This window comes from Vanellus vanellus (assembly GCF_965231255.1).
Source record: "Vanellus vanellus genome assembly, chromosome: 3".
Lineage (NCBI taxonomy): Eukaryota > Metazoa > Chordata > Aves > Charadriiformes > Charadriidae > Vanellus > Vanellus vanellus.
Window position 1 is genome coordinate 30,454,386 of NC_138907.1, and position 18,636 is coordinate 30,473,021.

The following is an 18,636-nucleotide window of genomic DNA, read 5'->3' on the forward strand; positions in this document are numbered from 1 at the left end:
TGTTTGGCTTGTAATTTTTAGTGCAACCTGGAATACAGAGATTTTCCTCTTTACTAGAAAATATGAATTGATTATCTTCTGTGCTTTCAGAGGACATGAATTAATTTGGAAAGCAATAGATAGTTTTCCTGGTGACTTTTCCAAATACAGTTTTATTTCCTTGAGAGGCATACTTGTAAGTGTTATTGTTTTATGTTCTATATAAAACCCCAAAGCAACAAAATATAAAATTCTTTTGGTACTGTTATCTCAGTTGTTGCAAAGCACTGGCTTCGGTCAAATATGTAGGCATAGTTTTGCAAATACTGAGAAGCTACTTGCTCCCTGAGAATAAAATCACTACGGCAGGGACACCTAAAATCTGGAATACAAATCATTTTATAAAAGCAAAGTGGTCCAACCTCTAGTCTTTGTTACTATATTCGTGCATATGCTTTTTCAGGCATCTGAAGCTACTTCTTGGGAAAGATGATATTGGACAAATCCATGATTAGAGCCTTTGTAATGTTAACCATCCCTACTGCGCTGGAATTGATTACACACATTTGGTGAAAGGCAATTTGAATGGTAAGTCACTTAGTCATATTCTCGTTTTCACACACCATTCAGCTTCCTACTGTCCTTCTGCTCATTCTTTTCTCTTTTCTCCCAGCAGTATGCACAGCATGTCCCCACCATTGTTCAGCATAGTTTAAGATGGCATTAAGATAGAAAGATTGGTGTAAACATGCGGAAACATTTCCCAGTGAAATGTCCAGGCTTCTCCAATGTACACACAGCAACAGCTTTCTAACGTCCCCAAAGAAAACAGAGAAATTAGCAGCATTTTACTGAAGAGGTGAACTAATTGCTGCAAACAGGTTAAAGCCCAGTCCTACGAGTGGGTGGGCATTCTTACTGTACTGGTAAGGTTTGAGGGAACAGAGCATACTCAGCTGCTGCACCTCTTAGGTTTGACCATTTGGCCAAAGAAACTCTGTTTCCTGCTGTGTAGAATACTTGGGGTTGAAAGTATTAGAAGATGAGAACTGGGACAAAAGAGAACCCATACCTCAACTCCAAAGCTATGTCAAATTTCTCTTTTTAACCATTGGATTGAATTTTGTGGTATGAACACGGTGAAGTATGAAGTCTCCCAGATTGTAAAGTGTTTTATTTTCTTTTTACAAAGAGCAGCATCATAGGAAAACTGAAATCTAAACAGCTCTTCACCCACTATTTTAAGCTCCATGGTTTTTCTTTTGGGGCTTTTACTACAACATAGCATCACAACTGGCCTCTCATACTGACGTTTATGTCACTCAGATATCAAACATGAGGATTGCTTGGTTTTACTTAAAATGAGATTGGCTGGACTGCCTGGCAGCAGTTACACATAGCTTCCCAGAGCCAGGGTTGTGACAGCTTTGAGGTCCTTTGATGGTGGCGAGGCTGCATGCTGAGAGCTGGGGAAAACATCTGTAACTCACAGCACAGTCTTGATTTGAGGTATTTAGCCAGAATCTGAAGCTGCAAAGTGGTGGTCCGGCAGCCTTCTCAACCGTTCCTCAATATATGTAAGGTCTATCAGAATGGCACAATGCAGATCTGAGGCAAGAGATGTGAGCTGCTGAAATGACGTTAAGGACCAGCAGTATTACTACATTAGCACAGAGCTCTGCTCAGGCTTATCAAGCCCATGTTTCCTGTAGAATCGATGTTTGGCCAGTTGAGCTTAAAATGCCCCTGAAGAAGTGCCAGCGCAGGTACAGAAATGCAAGGTAGTGGGATGCAGCAGGACAGAGGGGAAGGCAGCACCATGGAAACATCGTCTCAGAACACCTTGGGCTAGTTAACACGAAACTGTGCTCAGTCCAACACCAGCTCCTTGGAACTGAAGAACTCATTTGCAACTGGATTGTGCAGTTGTCCTGGTAGTCCCTTAGGTCTACTCGTGCTCTCACTGCAGCCAGTGATAAAATTTCTGTTGAATTAAGGCTGGACAGTACTGGCCCAACAGTTGGGAGCAGAGGCATTATTAGAATCCCCAAAACACCTCATAGAAGCAGTATCTTCAGAAATGGTATCCCTGCAGGAGCTGAAAGTGCTGAGATCTCGCAGGCTGCATGTCAGAGATCTATAGAGATAAGTTGAAGGGACCCTCTGGTTTGTCTTCTTGTACAACACGGGGCAGAATTTCTCCAGTTCTCCTGGTTCTAGTCCATATATCAAGTGGTTAACACACAAAATGAGAGGGAGAATTGTAAATAATGTACTTCCTATGCGATGCCCAGCAAAGCCCAGATTTTTGCAGTAAGTGGGGCTCTCTATTTGCTATATTTTACCACCATATTAAAAAAGGTCTGAACAATCATTGCGCATCCAATGAACCTACCTTTTAGAAATGCATTCCAGCCTTGGAAAGGATTGATGCATCTGCTGTGTAGACTGGAGGATGTACATCGTAATTTCTTCCCTGCCTCTGTCTCAGGCAGCATTCCCTAGCATTCCTTCTTTCCAGTAAATAAATCTGTGCATAAATAAGACCCTAAAAATCATTTCTCTTTGATAAATATTTTAGTGACTATTCCTGCTTGCACAGGGCTCTCTTTGGTTCCCCTGAAGCCAGATCTGGCCCACATACAGTGAAAATGAGGCTGTCTGCTCAACATGCAAAACTCCTTATGTTCTAGCTAACAGTACACATCAAGTAAAAGGAAAAGGACTTTTTCTTCCTTTGTCTTCCAGCTATGTTAGCTTAGGCAGGCACCAGCACATGATCATTTACATAAGGAGGGAACTGCAGAGCTGCTGCCAACTGCCCATAGTGCCTGCCAAAAACAGATGTTAGATGTTACTGCTAGAATAATGTCTTCTTCAGCTTGACATGTGAGTGCTGCAATCTTTATTTAAAAAGAAGAGGAAAAAAATATGGTTGAATTAATGAAACGCAGCACACAACATATGGTCTGAAAAAATTATAATGTAAGGGAAAGTGCTAGTTGTCCAATTGCCTAAGACTGCTAAAACTCAGCTGGGTGGATCTGTCACACAGAACTGTCCTGGTCTGTCACGTGGATGGATCTGGTGACCCAATAAGTCTGTTGTATTGTTACACTTTTACTCCCATGCCTTCACATCATTGATTTTTAAATAGTTTCCGAAAGGCAGAGAGTAAAACTGTAACGCTCTATATTGACCAAGATGGTGATAAATCCAGCATTAATTGTTAACAAAAATCTACATGTTAAGTACCAGGCAGCCTTATCACAAAACCTGTGATTTATGCTTGGATTTTGCCATAATTTTGCATGAATCCTGGGGGTCTATAAAAGCACCATTGAGATAAATCTTTCGTATGTTATCTGTGAGGTATTTTACTCATATATCTTATAGGAAAAGAAGGAACCTGTCTGCAAAGGTGAACAATATTATAATTTATTACTTTGTTTGCCTATCTTCCTGTAAGCAGGGAACTAAACCTCTTGGTCTGTAGAGCTGAAAAGTTGACTTATATTGCAGTCAGCTTTATGTAGTCAGCCTCTGCGAGGACTTATATTGATGCTGATTCTATGGGTTCAGTAGACCCAATGAACCCTTGTTTTTGCATTTGTATTTTGAGGTTCAGCTTTTGCGTGGCCTCAGCCATGCCTAACAACCGTTAGTTCACTCTTCAGGCCTTCCTTTGGTTAATAGCCACACTGTCTTTTCTTGCTAGCCAGAGGTTGTGGGAACTTAACATGAGACCTCTGTCCCTTGCCTAAATGTCGTTGAGAGTGGTTAAAAAAAAGTGATAAGAATTACAGATAGACGTGCAGGCACACATACTGCATGGTCTCACCAGCATTGCTTCTTCAGGAGAACTGGCTAAAATGGATTCGGATCCTCAGCATTCATGTGCTGTGATTTCATTGCAGGTCCTGTAGTAAAAGCAATTTGCACCTAGGAGGTGTCTGTCCCCAGATGACTAGGAGATAAGGCAGAGCATCTCTCTCTTCTGCTGCAAGAGTAGCCCATACAAACTGCCTTGCAGGGGATGCCCCTGCAGTTTTTAGGACTTCAGCTTGAAGCTGCTCTGCGGAAAAAGCAGCCACCTAATCGCACAGCTGCCTGTTCAACGAGAGTGTGCAAACAAAGTGCTGCCATCTGCTTCTGGAGATAGATGGGACAAGAAAGCATGTGAGTGCTTTGTGTCCTCTCTACCCCATTTTCTTCTCCTTGGCTGGGAAAGGTGGTTGTGAGGGTGTTCCCTGGGTATTAGGCTCTGGTGGGCGGGTTTGGAGGAGGTGGTCTGGCAGGAGGTGAGCCCCTTGTCCCCTTCTCCTCACACCCACCATGTCTGTGGCAAACTCAGGTGCTCCTTTGCTCCTGCAGTGGGCTGTTTTAAGAGATCAATGCAGCATTTTAGGTGTGTTTTGTTACTTTTTACAGCTTTGGTGAACAAAGTCACCTCAGTGAAGAGTCTGATGCATACCAGACCTTCCTCCAGAGAAGAGGAAGAGGAAATGGGATTGCACATTTTGGTAGCAGTGGTGTATTGGGTTGGCTCAGTCATCTTGCTTAAAAACACCAACAGACTGCGTTGGGATGCTATCGCCGCAGGAGGGTTACACACACATTATTACACTTTGTGATATGGTTTCAAAACTGCAATAATCTTGGCTTTTGGTCATTCTGATTCTTTAAGCGTTTTTAATCCCTTTCCTCTTTCAAATTACAGGCTGTTTCTCCAGCCACTTGCAAAGGGACTGGGGGAGGACGCAATAGGGGAATGCATGCTGATGCAGCTCTGCAACGGCACACTGATGTGGAGCTTTAGCTAGATGCAAAATCCACTGTGTTCGTCAGTTAAACCCTTTTTCTTTGCATCCTCCTATCCAAAGAAGTATTTACATGAAATGTCAGTCACCCTGTAGAATTATATGAGAATTAATTATCTGTGGAGATTGATTTGGCCCTATTAATTATGGGTCTCACATAAGAAAAAGAATACACCTAATGTGTCATATAATTTTTTTTAGCCAGTGAACTAGGAACTCATCGGCATCAAATATCAATAATGGTTTTGTTGAATACAGATTGATGACCTCTGACAAAAATTATAGGAGAAACTTGTATCATTTTGTCTTATTATAGCCTACTAAGACCTTAGTCAAGATCAGGGTCTTATTTTCTTAGGCTGTCATGCAAGGGGTTAAAGCTGATATTTATCAGATTATTGTTTGCAACCAGTCATGAATGAATAAGGCTTTAATGTATGTAGAGTCAGAAATAACTGATGTTAAAATGCAATCGCAAATCAAATACAGTATTTCATGGAGACAGTTAAAACATTATGTCTAATTAAGTCTTCATTTAAACATGTGTGTAATTTTGTTGTTCAGAATTATGTACAGCCTTGTAGGCTGTTCCCTGCAGTGAATCATGGTGCCTGATTGTATCTTGCCATTTGGTAAAGGAAATCTTGAATTTTATTTTATGCAGATTTAGTCAGATATAAACAAAGTCCTAGGAAGTTTTCTGGGTTATTCAAAATCTGCATATTTCACTAGGAAAAATGGCATATTTATCATATTGTACTTCTAAAATATGCTCTAAGTATTTTCTTGTCCCTGTGCTTTCTCTCTCTCTTCTCACATTGTTCAGCAACTTTTCTGAATGGCTACAAAGCACAGTACTGGCATAGGAGTAGGATCCTTTTTAGGGGAGATAGCTTCTTGGCTGCAAGAGAATGTCGTACTTAAATACCAACAGACTAGATATCACCACCACATATATGAATTTCTGACTGTAGCATAAACATATGAATAAGATGAAACGGCAACCTGTATTTTTTCTATTGGGGGAAAGTAAGTCCTAGAAGTTAAAGTAAAAATTGAAAGAAGGTTTGTTTTTTTTTTTCCTTTTCCAAATTATGAGTGACATCTAGCTGGTATGTTTCTGTGTTCCCAAAAGTGTTTTAGGAGATTGGCTGAAGTAAACCTGAAGACATCTCATGGTATCTACCTGTACAGAAACCTGTTACAGAAACCTCCTGCAGGAGGACCGTTTGAGATGATGGATGGTCTAGCAAGAGGATAGCTGGTCTGTAGCTCATTTTGGAAAAAAAAGTAGTATGTGTGCATGCTACTTTTTCCAGCATACATACTCTTTTGTCTTACATGCATTAGGATCTTAGCATTTGTTGTGCTTTTGAGTCTAAAAATCATCTATGGCAGGCTGAGGAGAGATGATACGAAGGGGTCTCATGGGCCATTCCTGAAGTTTCACAGGAATTCTGTAGAAGGGGAACACAAACCACACATTCAGTAGGTCAAATCCATTGAGAAATGTTTTTTCTAAATTAATGCACTACTACAGTATGATTTTCTCAGGAATAAAATCAGTGCAAGATTAATTTTCATTCAGATATTTTAATGATGCAATAACACACCTACCACTGCTTGAAACAGTAAACCTGTGACAGAATTTGCTTTTGGGAAACAGTGCTCTAGTAGGAACAATTAATATTGTGACGCAGATGATTCTCAGTTTTCAGGCAGTGATGGAGGACTGCAGGTCAAGGAAACACATTGGCCGTTTCATCCTTCACCCAATTCCTTTGACAGTAGACATTTAAAATTGAAATAAATGGCAAGAGAAGCATAAAGAGAACACCCAACAACCAGGACTTTGTGTTTTATGCTGCAGAAAAATCATTTGACCTGCTAGCTTGGCTGGCGAGGTTAAGCACTGCAGTTAAATGAAACTGCCAAGTCACAAACCAGTTATCTGGAAATAGAATAGAGAGAAAATTCTAAAGGAAACCTAGATGGTACAAATACTTCTTTGATATAAATTTCGTAGCAGTCTATTTGGATAGCATATAATGGGAAATGCAGCAAGGGACCCCCATAAAGACAATTAACTGAAGAAAAGGCCCTTCTTTGTTCTGTTCATTTTTCTTAAAATTATTTCTGTTGCATTTAATGTCATCTCCACAGCCCAAGCTTTCGTATTTTTTGGTAATTTCTATGGAAAATATGGATTGAAAATGTAAATTTTCCCGTATTTTCAAGACACAAGCCATTTTTGCATGCAGATTGGATTCATTCAGATGCAGACACATCTACATAGGTGTGCAAAACCACAAGCAGGAAAAGGAAAACAACAAGCAGGAAAATGACAAACAGTAAAAGCTTTTGGGAGGTTTCACTGCAAGTATTTTCCACAGCTCCACTGGAGATGAGTGGCCCCTTCTCTGTGATAATACTTTCTTGGCCACCAAAGATCTAGCATCAGACTTTGCTAGGATCTGGGCTGTAGAACTGGACCTGATTAAGGAGAGGAGAGTAAGTTTAAAAAAGAAATAGAATAAATACATACAGCTACTATTCACACCTGGATTTTAGGTCTTTTTGCTTTGCTCATACAAGCAAAAGAAGACAAGTATAAACAATAACAGAGGCAGTTTCTACCTTAATGGCAAATCATTGTGTCTGTTTCCAGAGGTAACCAAGAGCCTTACGCCCCTGGGCACAGAAGGACAGAAGGCCAACTCCACTCTACAGAAATCCTGCTGTAATCCATGAACTCATTTCCCAAATATGCATAATAAACCATATTAATTTGCCATACCCTCCACATCAATAAATTTCCTTCTTCCAAGGGATAGGCCAGCAGTTCAGTGCAGCACAAAAGATCTTCTCAACAGTATTTTCAGTCTTCTGAAAGAAATAGGGAGGCTACAAACAAGTGCATAAATACAGAGCTTTCTCATATATTGCCTCCTTCCACAAGTGTGTGTGCATAGGGAGGCAAAAAACAGGTACAGACATACAAAGCCTTCCCATAGATTTCCTCCTTCTATGTGTATGTGGGGGTATATGCACTCAAACCTTCTTCCCAGCGCAGGATTATGTAGAGTTTTTAATTATAGTGAGGACCGTGTGAAAGAGTAACACTAGATCGTAATTTTGATAATAGTTTATCCACATGCTGTATTCATGGAGAAGTATATGCTGGAAATAATTTTTAGTTGGACAGAGAAAAAAGTAAAGCATTATCTCAATCCTAGCAAAAATGTTATTACTTTTTAAATTCATAATGATTTAATACATATATGCGACCATCACATACTGAGGACTTGGAAATATAGTCCTAGATATTTTTCACATTCACAGTCCTTTCATCTTTCCTGACAGTTTCCCAGAGAAACAATGAATAAAGAAAATTAGATTTATTAATAATTTCAGAAAATGGGGAAAATGTCTCTCAATGAAAAATACATCTAATAAGCACTAGCATTTTTATTTCTTTCACTTAAGTTTCAGTTTCACACTGTTATAGCAATATTGATTTGAAAATTTAACTTCAAACACTGGAATGATTAACAATAAGGTATAAAACACAAAGAAGACAGAAGGCAGACCCTCACCTTCATGAATGGATATAGTTCAGAGGCCACTGATGACATTTTATTCCAGAGAATCTGACTCAGGGTGCAGAATGAAAAAGATGTAAGACAGGAGGAAGAGGCAAAAAAAAAGGAAGGCATCTACTGATACCCTGGGCACAGTCAATATATAGTTCCTGTTTAATCAGAAATATGCATTTTCTGCATATCTTTCAAGCAAATTATACTTCAAAAGTGTACATGAAAAAGTATTGTTCTTCAGCACTTTTTCAGGAATTGATTCAAGGAGACTTAGGAACACTTATTTTCTAAGTCTTTGTTATTAACTATTACTGATTAACTATTTACTTAACATCAGAATGTGGGTGAAACAGCATTGCATACAGTATCATACAGGGACTGACTACTTTGCCAGCTCTGAAGAATGACAAGATACCAAAAAAGTCACAGCGAGGTGTCTTATCACTACAGTACAATGGCATTTACCTTGCCACAACTTTTATTCTTTATTCAAAGAGCCATTTTTGTGAAATTAATATCACGCTAGTATATCAGGATATCAGTCTGCAATTGCTCTGAGGCTGTCTGGACTTAAATTCAAGGGGGTGTTCACTTCTCCCTTTAATTTTTCCTTGAAACAAAAGGTGTCTTCTTCTAAAGACAGTCTTGGGACTTGTTGGACCTTCCTAAAGGCACAAAATACCCTTGGTCCTGGTAAACTCAGCAATAAACGAACATGCTTGGATCTTGTGAAGAGGTGACTTGAATTTGTATGATTAGTTCCACCTGCAGGGCCCAGAAGAATTGTGCACAGCTGTAAGATCACACACTGCATGCATTCGCACTAGGGTGATGTTGATATTTACAGAAGCATCCAAGTTCGCAGCTGTCTGTCCTTTCATAGATAATCAATAAATCATACGTCAGTTCTGGTGATTGTGCATGTCAAGTAACAAGTCGTCAACATCTAAGCTATTAAAGATGGCGCACTATTTTTGTGGTGGTTTAAGAGCTGTAAATCTGTTCTCACTAAAAGAAGGAAACAGGAGGGGGGGAAAGAAACTCCATATATGAACCATCCCTTGCTGCCATTTCTGCCTCTGGTCAGGAAATGCAGAAATGTTTATGAATAAGGAAAGAGCCCTCCCAAGTGAAAAAAAAAAAAAAAAGCTGCATGATCTCTAAACTGCCCTACTTGTCACCAGCTGACAGATCTGAAAAATGAAAACCACTTTTGACATCTACTGATCTTAGCCTACCAGATGGTGCATGGCACTTCCAGACCAATGTGATGGGGAAGATAGGAATGGATGGAAAACAAAGCAGATCGTAATTGTAAGCATCCTCTTTTATAATTCTGACCATTTGCCACTTCATAAATTAATCAATCTGATTTCCAATGTATGGTTATAATTCTACTGAAAATCAGACTAGGATAAACAGATCCTGTTTTGCATCCCAGATGAAAATAAAGATTACAGAAAATAAACAGGATTCTGTGAGAATCTGGCATCAGCTCTTTACCTCCACTGGCTCCCTTCTGACACAAAGGTATTTATGGTCTAAATTAGTGTTAATGTTTTGCAGGGCTTAATTCGTATTACTAAGTGGCTTTGCGATAAACAGCTAAAAGTGCAAAACATTACAATTCTATTTCCCAGACTATAATTTTCTGCAGCAATAGAAATGCATTAGTGCTGGCTTTGACTTCTCTTCTGCTAATAAGGGCATGTTTTAATGCACTTCTGAATCTACTGTACCTTGTTCTTTTGGGGTAGTTCATTGACTTATTTCCAACTAATGAAACACAGGCAAATGCTGATGAACTAAAATCTGGAATTGTACATAACATCTAGGAGCTTCCCTCAAGATGGCACTACTGAACTGCTTCACATACCTCTGAACCCTTATGTAATCTTGTTTATACAGCATCAGGGTCATTTTAAAGCTAAGATCACACGATGCTAATTTGGCCAATGATTTTCATTTTCATTTTGGCAAAACGCCTTCTTTATGTCTAGTCACAGACATTTAAAGGCAATATTTTTGTGCAGGCTCTGCCAATAGTCTCGTAGTCAGGGAACACTTGGTAAATAATAGCCAGGATTATACTTTTCGATTTGCCTTAGAAACCACGAACCCCTCTGAAGTCTGCTACACAGATCTGTGTACATCACATTTACAGGCCTCTTTTCCTGTTGGCTGAGACTCTGGATCTGTCCCTTAACATGCGAGTTGAAAAGGATGATACAAAGTAAGGGGGAGAATGGGAAGAATTTATTTTTCCAGAATCTGTGCATAGAGGGAGCCCCTGCACGCAGCTGCCTACCTCCACTCTTAAGCAGGAAAACTCGTACCTTGCCACCATCCTACTAGAGCCTCCTGAAACACTGTGTAGAAATCAGAGGTCATGCAGCATCTAGAGGTGAAAGTCTGGAGTGATGTCATTACTTCTCTCATCTCAAGCTTTGCAAGAAATACACCCCAAACTTCCCCCGTGCTGTCCTGACCTTTGCACACACACAGCCTTCCAGACAGGGAGCTTCGTTGCAATGAAAACCTGGACTATGATCAGTAGAGGCAGTCCTTAGAAAACAAATGCCTTTATTCGTGTTTCCTTTTCTGACTTTCCACAGTTGTCCTCAAAATCCTGCTCTCTGAGAGGGCAGCTCTCTTGATAATGCTGTAAATATAGATATTTTTCTGTAGAGAATTCTATGGAGAATTTCTACATAGTTTGGCATAAGACATTGAGGAAAACCTTGCTGATCTACATCAATGAGCTGTAGGAAGAAACCGAGAATGTCAACGAACTGTAGGAAGAAACTGAGATAATATCATTTGCATTAACAATCACCTAATAAACCACTGGAAAGAATCTGGTTACACTCATTCAAGTGTTGTAGGAGATTAAATGAAGTTATCCTCATCGCAGGGCTAAGGAAGCTTGCTATGCTATGATAACAATATGCTATGCCTTGAGTAAGCAAAAACCTTGTCTGTGAATAAAGTGAAACGAACTGAAGAACACAGAACTAGGAAAAAGTTTTTACACTGTGAAAGATGGGTAGCATCATAAGCACAGACTCTGTTCAAAATATCTATCATTTTGTAACTTTTAAATGTCTTCTCCATGTTTTAAGGGTAGTTGAAATCCTAGATTTTTACGCTTAAGAAAGCTGATTAGATTTTTTTTTTTGAAGTTGTAGCAGTCTACAAGAAATGAATAGACTTGTACGAAATGTCCCCATTATGTGGCACTGACACAGCTCAGTCTATGCCTAGCACAAAATTTGTTCCATCCGTATGAACCTTCTGGGATCAGGCCCTGTGGGACCAAAAGCTGGTCTGCTTTTTTCTTGCAATTCTGTCAGTTGGTTTGCTAAGGTACGTCACCTCTCCCTCAAAAATTCTACCTTCCCACAGCGGCAGTTATGGAGATCTCAAATTACTGTGAAAGGAGCTTCACAACTGTATGTGATGTTGCAACAAGAGATGGCCAAAACTGTTCACTACAGGTGAACAGGAGCCAATTTTGCCTAGCATACCATGAGCTGAAATGGCTGACTTAAATAAAGGGTCCTTTGACAACCCTGGATGCTTTTGCAAATGGCATCATCCTAAAAACAAATAATTTAACATGCACTCTGACCAAACAGTTGAAGGAGGTACTACAAAGCCGGTATGTGGGACCTGCGCCTTGAACCCGATCTTGAACCTTGAACATTGACACCTGAGGGAATCCATGGCAAGGGACTGCTACCCAGGATGCTGGGTTAAGTGCTGTACTCCCTAAGAATTACTCAAATTCAAATACCTCAAATCCCAAAATTAATATTGTAGTTCTCTCTCCATGTAATGGAAAATTGTATTTTCAGAATCTGATGAAGTACTTGCGAACAGGTGGGTACTGTTCATTACATGCTCAACAGAGAGATTGATTGGTACATCTAACCAGCTTTTGGAGGATGGGGGGAGAAGTGCATATTGAGCTGCGTTTGTTTCATAACAAAAGCCCAGACTCTAATCATGATGTTAAAAATACACATTGTCATTCCCAGGCTTTTTTGGTAAAAGAAGTTACTTGAAGAAATCCTTTTGTCTTCTCCCTTGTGTGGAAAAATTCAGTATTTCTGAGCAATAGCAGTAAGAAATACTGTGATTAAAAGGTCTAGCTGAAGTCAATAAAGGCTTGCAGTTTGTCCAACAGCGTCAGCAGTTCACTCATGAACTGTTGGAAGCTGCTGTGATGACAAAAACAAAGCAAAGTAAAATCACGATGTCTTGCTACTCTCTGAATGCAATGAGCCGGCTTAAAATAAACAGTACCCTGTTGCTCACTGGGCCTTAATCCTGAAGGTACATATGCATGTGCTGCACTTCACAACTATGGACCTTCTGACTGATTTATGTAAGACAACTTCACGGAAATGTTTTCAGATTTAAGACCCTACATAGCCTATGGACGAAGTGCAGGAACTACTTTGCTGATTAGCTGCTCCGTGGTAGAATTGTTATTGATTGCTTATGCTATTGGTGTGCTCACGATGTTCTCAATGCTGGCCTTAGAAGGCACAGCCCCTCCTACAATGTGTAATGGTCTGAAAAGGTATGAAACAAGGGATGAAGAGTAAGGGAGGAAGGCAGATGAAACATGAAGATGCTAGACACACTTCCAGTCTTCCAATACCTGCTGTTCCTTTTACTCTGGCAAACTAGGGAAACAATTGCAGAATGTTTCCGACTGTATGAGCGAATAACAATTTCAAGATGTGCAAGATGACATGCAGAACCTCAGCTGAAGGCATCATTACTAACTTAGAAAAAACAACAAAATTTTCAGTCCCACTGATCTATATGTATTATACCTGTCTGCTTTTTTTCTAGGTTTTCTACCCTTCCTCTTCCCACTCCTTAGACTTCATTGCATGGCTACGATTTAATAGCTTAGAGAATCATTCTTCTATTATCCATGCATTTGGTAAATATTATCTAAAATTATTCCCAGATTTAAGGACAAGAAGATGTAGAAAAGCAGAGAAAATAATAAAGTCTGAGTAGATCTTCGCATCTCAGCCAACTCAGGCCCATGAGTATAGCCTCTAAAAATGACCCACTCTTAATATACTGAACAGTGCCTTTTGCTTAGCATATAATAGATGCCAGCAAAAGGTGCAAGAAAGTGAATTTCTAATTGCTAAATCTGTCATATCCATGTATGTATGGAATGCCTCTACTTTCATACTCTGCAGCAGTGCAACATGAAGTAACATAGGAAGAATTTCCGGTGAATGAATGGACTTACAGGAATGGATGTGGGCAACTAATAGATGTATGATATGTCTGTTTGATTCTGATGAGAAAGCGATATTCACATGTCCAAGCAGAAGTAAGAAAGGAACCACTAAGCTAAGCTTTCACAGAGAAGCAGCTACGCTGCGAGATGGAATCTAATCAATGCAAGCCTGCTTACAGGAAGGTTGGCATCAAAACACAACAGCTGAAGTGTAGCAGATGGCTAGATCTGAAGGAGATGTAAACAGAGGCTGAATAACTAAGCATTGCATTCTGCAGATGTCAAAGTTTCCAGGCTGTAAAAAGTTTAGTCTGAGCACTCTCCTGAAAGCTCTTTTTGGTTTTGGCTACCTAAGCCCTGAACTCTACCCACACTCTCTCCATGTGATATTTTAAAGGCATCTGAATTGTCTGGTTTCCCAGCATGTGGTTGATGAGGAGTTGTCCCTGAAAGGCCATAAAATGCAGAGGATTATCGTTTCCCTGCTCCTGGTACATGGATCCTGCCAGTACTGAGTGTTCTAGGGATTTCATTCTCAGTTGCAAGGAGATATAGTAAAGGTGAGGAGAATACTGACATTGATATGGTTGAAGGACGGAGAAGCACAAGGATGGAGTGTTTGGTGTGGCTGACGTGCCTGAGGCATGGGATGCCATCCGGAAGGACCTGTACAAGCTTGAGAAGTGGGCCCACGTGAACCTCATGAGGTTCAACAAGGCCAAGTGCAGGGCCCTGCACCTGGATCGGGGCAACCCCCACTATCAATACAGGCTAGGGGATGAAGGGATTGAGAGCAACCCTTCCAAAAAGGACTTGGGGGTCCTGGTGGATGAAAGGCTGGACATAAGCTGACAATGTGCGCTTGCGGCCCAGAAGGCCAACTGTATCCTGGGCTGCATCAGAAGAAGCGTGGCCAGCAGGTCGAGGGAGGTGATTCTGCCCCTCTGCTCTGGTGAGACCTCACCTGGAGTACTTTGTCCAGCTCTGGAGCCCTCAGCGCAGGAAAGACCTGGACCTGTTGAAGCGGGTCCAGAGGAGGGCCACAAAAATAATTAGAAGGCTAGAGTACCTTTGCTATGAGGACAGGCTGAGAGAGTTGGGGTTGTTCAGCCTGGAGAAGAGAAGGCTCCAAGGAAACCTTATTGTGGCCTTTCAGTACTTAAAAGGGGCTTATAAGAAAGATGGGGACAAACTTTTAAGCAGGGCCTGTTGCGATAGGACAAGGGGTAATGGTTTTACATTAAAAGAGGATAGATTTAGGCTAGATAGAAGAAATTTTTTTATAATGAGGCTGGTGAAACACTGGAATGAGTTGCCAGCGAGGTGGTAGATGCCCCATCCTTGGAAACATTCTATGATAATTCCAATTTCCAGCAGATCAGGGAAGTCACAGAAATCTCTTAATACCCTTCTTCCTCGCACATTCCCTGCTTGTTTATAGGGCCTGTGTATGAGGAAGGAGTTCTATACCTAGAGAATGGCAGAAAACCAGAAAGCAAGGCTGTGTGCAGCAGTAAATTGTCCATGAGGCAAACAGATTTCTGTGTAGTCCTCCAAAGAAATAAGCAGGCTTGAGCTGTATGAGTCAACCCTGATCTGTTCCATGCATTTTCTGCTGCCTACTTCTTTTGTCGTCTTCTCCCACTTGTGACTTGCACTTCTTTTGATATCACACCTCTACTTAGAACAGGCCACTACTTTGCAGATTATAAGCACCATTCATCTCTTTCAATCTTCCCTTAAAACACTCTACCATTGAAAAGAAAAATTGTGAGATCTCTTCACCAACAATAACCGGCCTATGCATCGCATTCTGCAAGCGAGATAGTGAGTTGTTCATTCTCAATGTGCTCTGTAAAGGGTATGTGCATACTTGATGCTGTATACACAGCGATATCTTCCAAAGTTGGGTCATTCAAACTCTTAGGGCAGATGTTTTGACTAGTCTTCAAGGAAAGGACAGCAAATGGCAGTGCAGAGGGGAATAATAGCTCACATGCTGAGCCGCTACCTGGAAACTGGTACAAACAGAGATCTATAGAGAGAACATCACTTCTCAGCTTATGGGTAGTGGAGAATGAAGTTCAACAGAAAAAATACTGTGAGTAAATTAACTCAAATTTAAAATATTTTTAGTCCCTTGCTTTCATCTTTAGTTAATTGCAATTGTTCTTGATGGGTAGGTATATCATAAAGGATTTTTTGCCTCATTTCCACCTTGCTTTGTAGGAATTCCAACTTTATGCCCTCATAATTTTGGGCTGCAGCCAGCAACATAGCTTAATTAGCTGAATACACCCGTCTCCGATCATCAGCAATGCCATGCTATGCCTTATCCTGTTGACTTTGTGAAAGGTCATCAAACAACACCCTATGGTTGTCTCTCCAGTTCCTGCTCAGCAGGAATCCTTCTCACCTCTGGAAGGACTTCTAGGTCTTCCTTTGGACTCTTTTGTCCCGCTCCATGGCATGAAAATGAAGTGTATCAAAGTTACAATTGGATGCCCCCGGAAACTGCCTGAATAAGGGATAATTTTAATAGTGACTTCAGCTGGTACAGATGATGTCAAGCCATGCTATAAGGATATTTATGGTACTGAAAGAGATAGGCTATATTGAAAGAACAAAAAATGACCATGCTTCAGCTAGGGTTCTGCTTTCATTATTAATTAGAGTGATTTGTTTTGCTTTGGCAATAAAGCTTTAGGTAATCAAATTCAATCTGAGACAGAATGTCATGTTAGAGTGACTTTGCTGGTGAAATTACTATTAACCAGTGGAAAACACTATATTGTAGTCTGGGCCACCAACTACATGGAGAAATGAAAGTCTGTATACCTGAAAGTATAATTGTATAGTGTAAGCATAGACTATGGGTTCATGTCAACTATGGTTTTAAATTCAGATCCACATGTAAACATTGCCAGTCGTACAGGTCTTTCTTCCAGCTGTCAAAGTATTTTTAAATGCTAAAGGTGATCAGAAATAAAATTCAGATCCAAATTGAAATTAACACTTTTCAGTAAAATGTGTGTGTTCAAAATGAGGTCCAAGTTCACATTCATCTCTAGCTAAATACCTTCTCTTCCTGAAAGGAGGAAGATTAATGAATTATATAATTAAAGAGTTAATAGAGTTAAACGGAGAAAGCCAGTGACTGTGATTGTCTTTGAAGTTTTGGTTTTTTTCAAGCAACGTGCATAAAGCCTCTGCTCACTGACAAACCTAGTACTTTATCCTGAGTAATGCATTTCATCTCTTTTTCGCCAAATATACCATGTCACCGAGACTTTCTCACTACCCAGAAAGCCCAGGCGCTACACTGATGGACACCAGCAGATTTGAGAGATCAGTTTCTTGGACATCTCTGAACCTAAATTTGTCCTTTTTGGACACCTCTGAGCCTAGTTTTGTCCTTTTCTACTCACTAACTCCTTGCTACACCTTCCATTGTGCACCTTTCATTGTAAGCTTTCTGTGGCTTCTGGCCATGAATGAAGACTTCAGCCTTTTGGTGCAAATTCAATCTTTCTCAACTTTAACGCACTCGCTTAGGAGTGCTGCTCTCTGAAGTGCCGCACACTATCAGCTGAGGCCTGACGCAAGAGAGATGCTGTGCATGAATGCTACCAAGGTGAACTCTGATTTTGTAGGAGTTCGCCTTTGTAGACACAAGCCAGAATTCCCTTTCCTTCTGCTGCTATGGGGTGAATTCAGCTCTAGCCGATTGCTATGCTTTTCCTTAGGAAGGGTGGTATTTCAGACAGTGCTTCCTATATATATATTTATGTACATATAGATATATATTTATGTACAGACACATCTGTATGTATATGTTTAAATATATGTTACAGCTTGTTCAGATTCTTTTGGGGTAAATGCTGCCAACATACTGTTTTCTAAGCTTCAAATGTGGCTATTTGCCATATGCAAGGAAAATGTTACGACTTTGTTTAACAAAACAAGGAAGAATTTCTAAGCTGGTCCAAAAATTCTAGGATCTGACCCTGGCCAATATCAGATGCTTCAGAGAAAAATGTAAGGGATGCTACGGTACGTATTTCTGGAATAAACTCGTTAATTATACAGAATAAACCAAACGTAGCTGCCACAGTTAGTGAGTGAATATTAACCATGCATTGTAAGAACACAAAACATGAGTGGAGTCAGCTGTTACCACCCTGAGTGATGGATGGAGTTTGAGGAGGTCAACAGTCTCCAGCTCACTCCAAACTTTCTGCTTCTGCTTCTCACATAGACGTATCTTTTGCCTCAGTGCAGCAGCAGGGACCTCACATCCCTATCACTAATTAAACTGCAGGGTTGTTTGTCTTTGCATGGTTGTGATATAGCTAGCTGTTTGCAACTGAAGTGTTCATATATATTCTCCTAAGTCTTGTTCTGCTCGTCACTTACCCAATTCTTCTCTGTGGTGTTTCTCAAACAGGCCACGTACAGCCTTTGCTTTCAGTTTGTGAAGCTCTGCATCAGGGAAGTTTCTACACAGTGACACCCAGATGCCAGTGTGTACAGTGTATAAGGAACTCCGAAACATCCATGAGCTTATCCTCTGTTGGACAGCTTTGTTTTAATATCCCTTAAAGAAAAAGTGATGGTACGAGGCTTTGGTATGAGGCTTAGATCAGAAAACGGGGTTTCTGTCCAAAGGCTCAGGAATGCCCTGGAGTCACGTCTTTTCCTCAGTGGTCCATGAGAGTCTGTAGGACTTTCTGTGAGCTTACAGTTTCACACCAGATAGTGGGTTGTGCCGACCAAGCTTCAGTCTCTCAGCTGCTCGTCAGATGTGTCGCCAGGCCTGACCGCGCCCCAGAAGTGAATTGGTGCATTTCTGCTGGGGATCCACTCATAATAACTACCTTGCTTGATTTAACACTGCCCACAGTTATAGTTCATCATAGCCCAACCATACCACCAACAACTCAGAAAGGCAGCTCAAAGACCAGTG

General features: G+C 40.6%; 1 long non-coding RNA gene across 1 annotated transcript in view; it reads left to right on the plus strand.

Annotated features, from left to right (window-relative positions):
- Positions 1 to 18,636, plus strand: part of LOC309670040 — a 53,720-nt gene that overhangs the window by 32,959 nt on the left and 2,125 nt on the right. The window contains exon 3 of the long non-coding RNA XR_014268959.1: positions 443 to 567. This is a non-coding gene — a long non-coding RNA (uncharacterized lncRNA). The remainder of the gene's footprint in view (positions 1 to 442; positions 568 to 18,636) is intronic.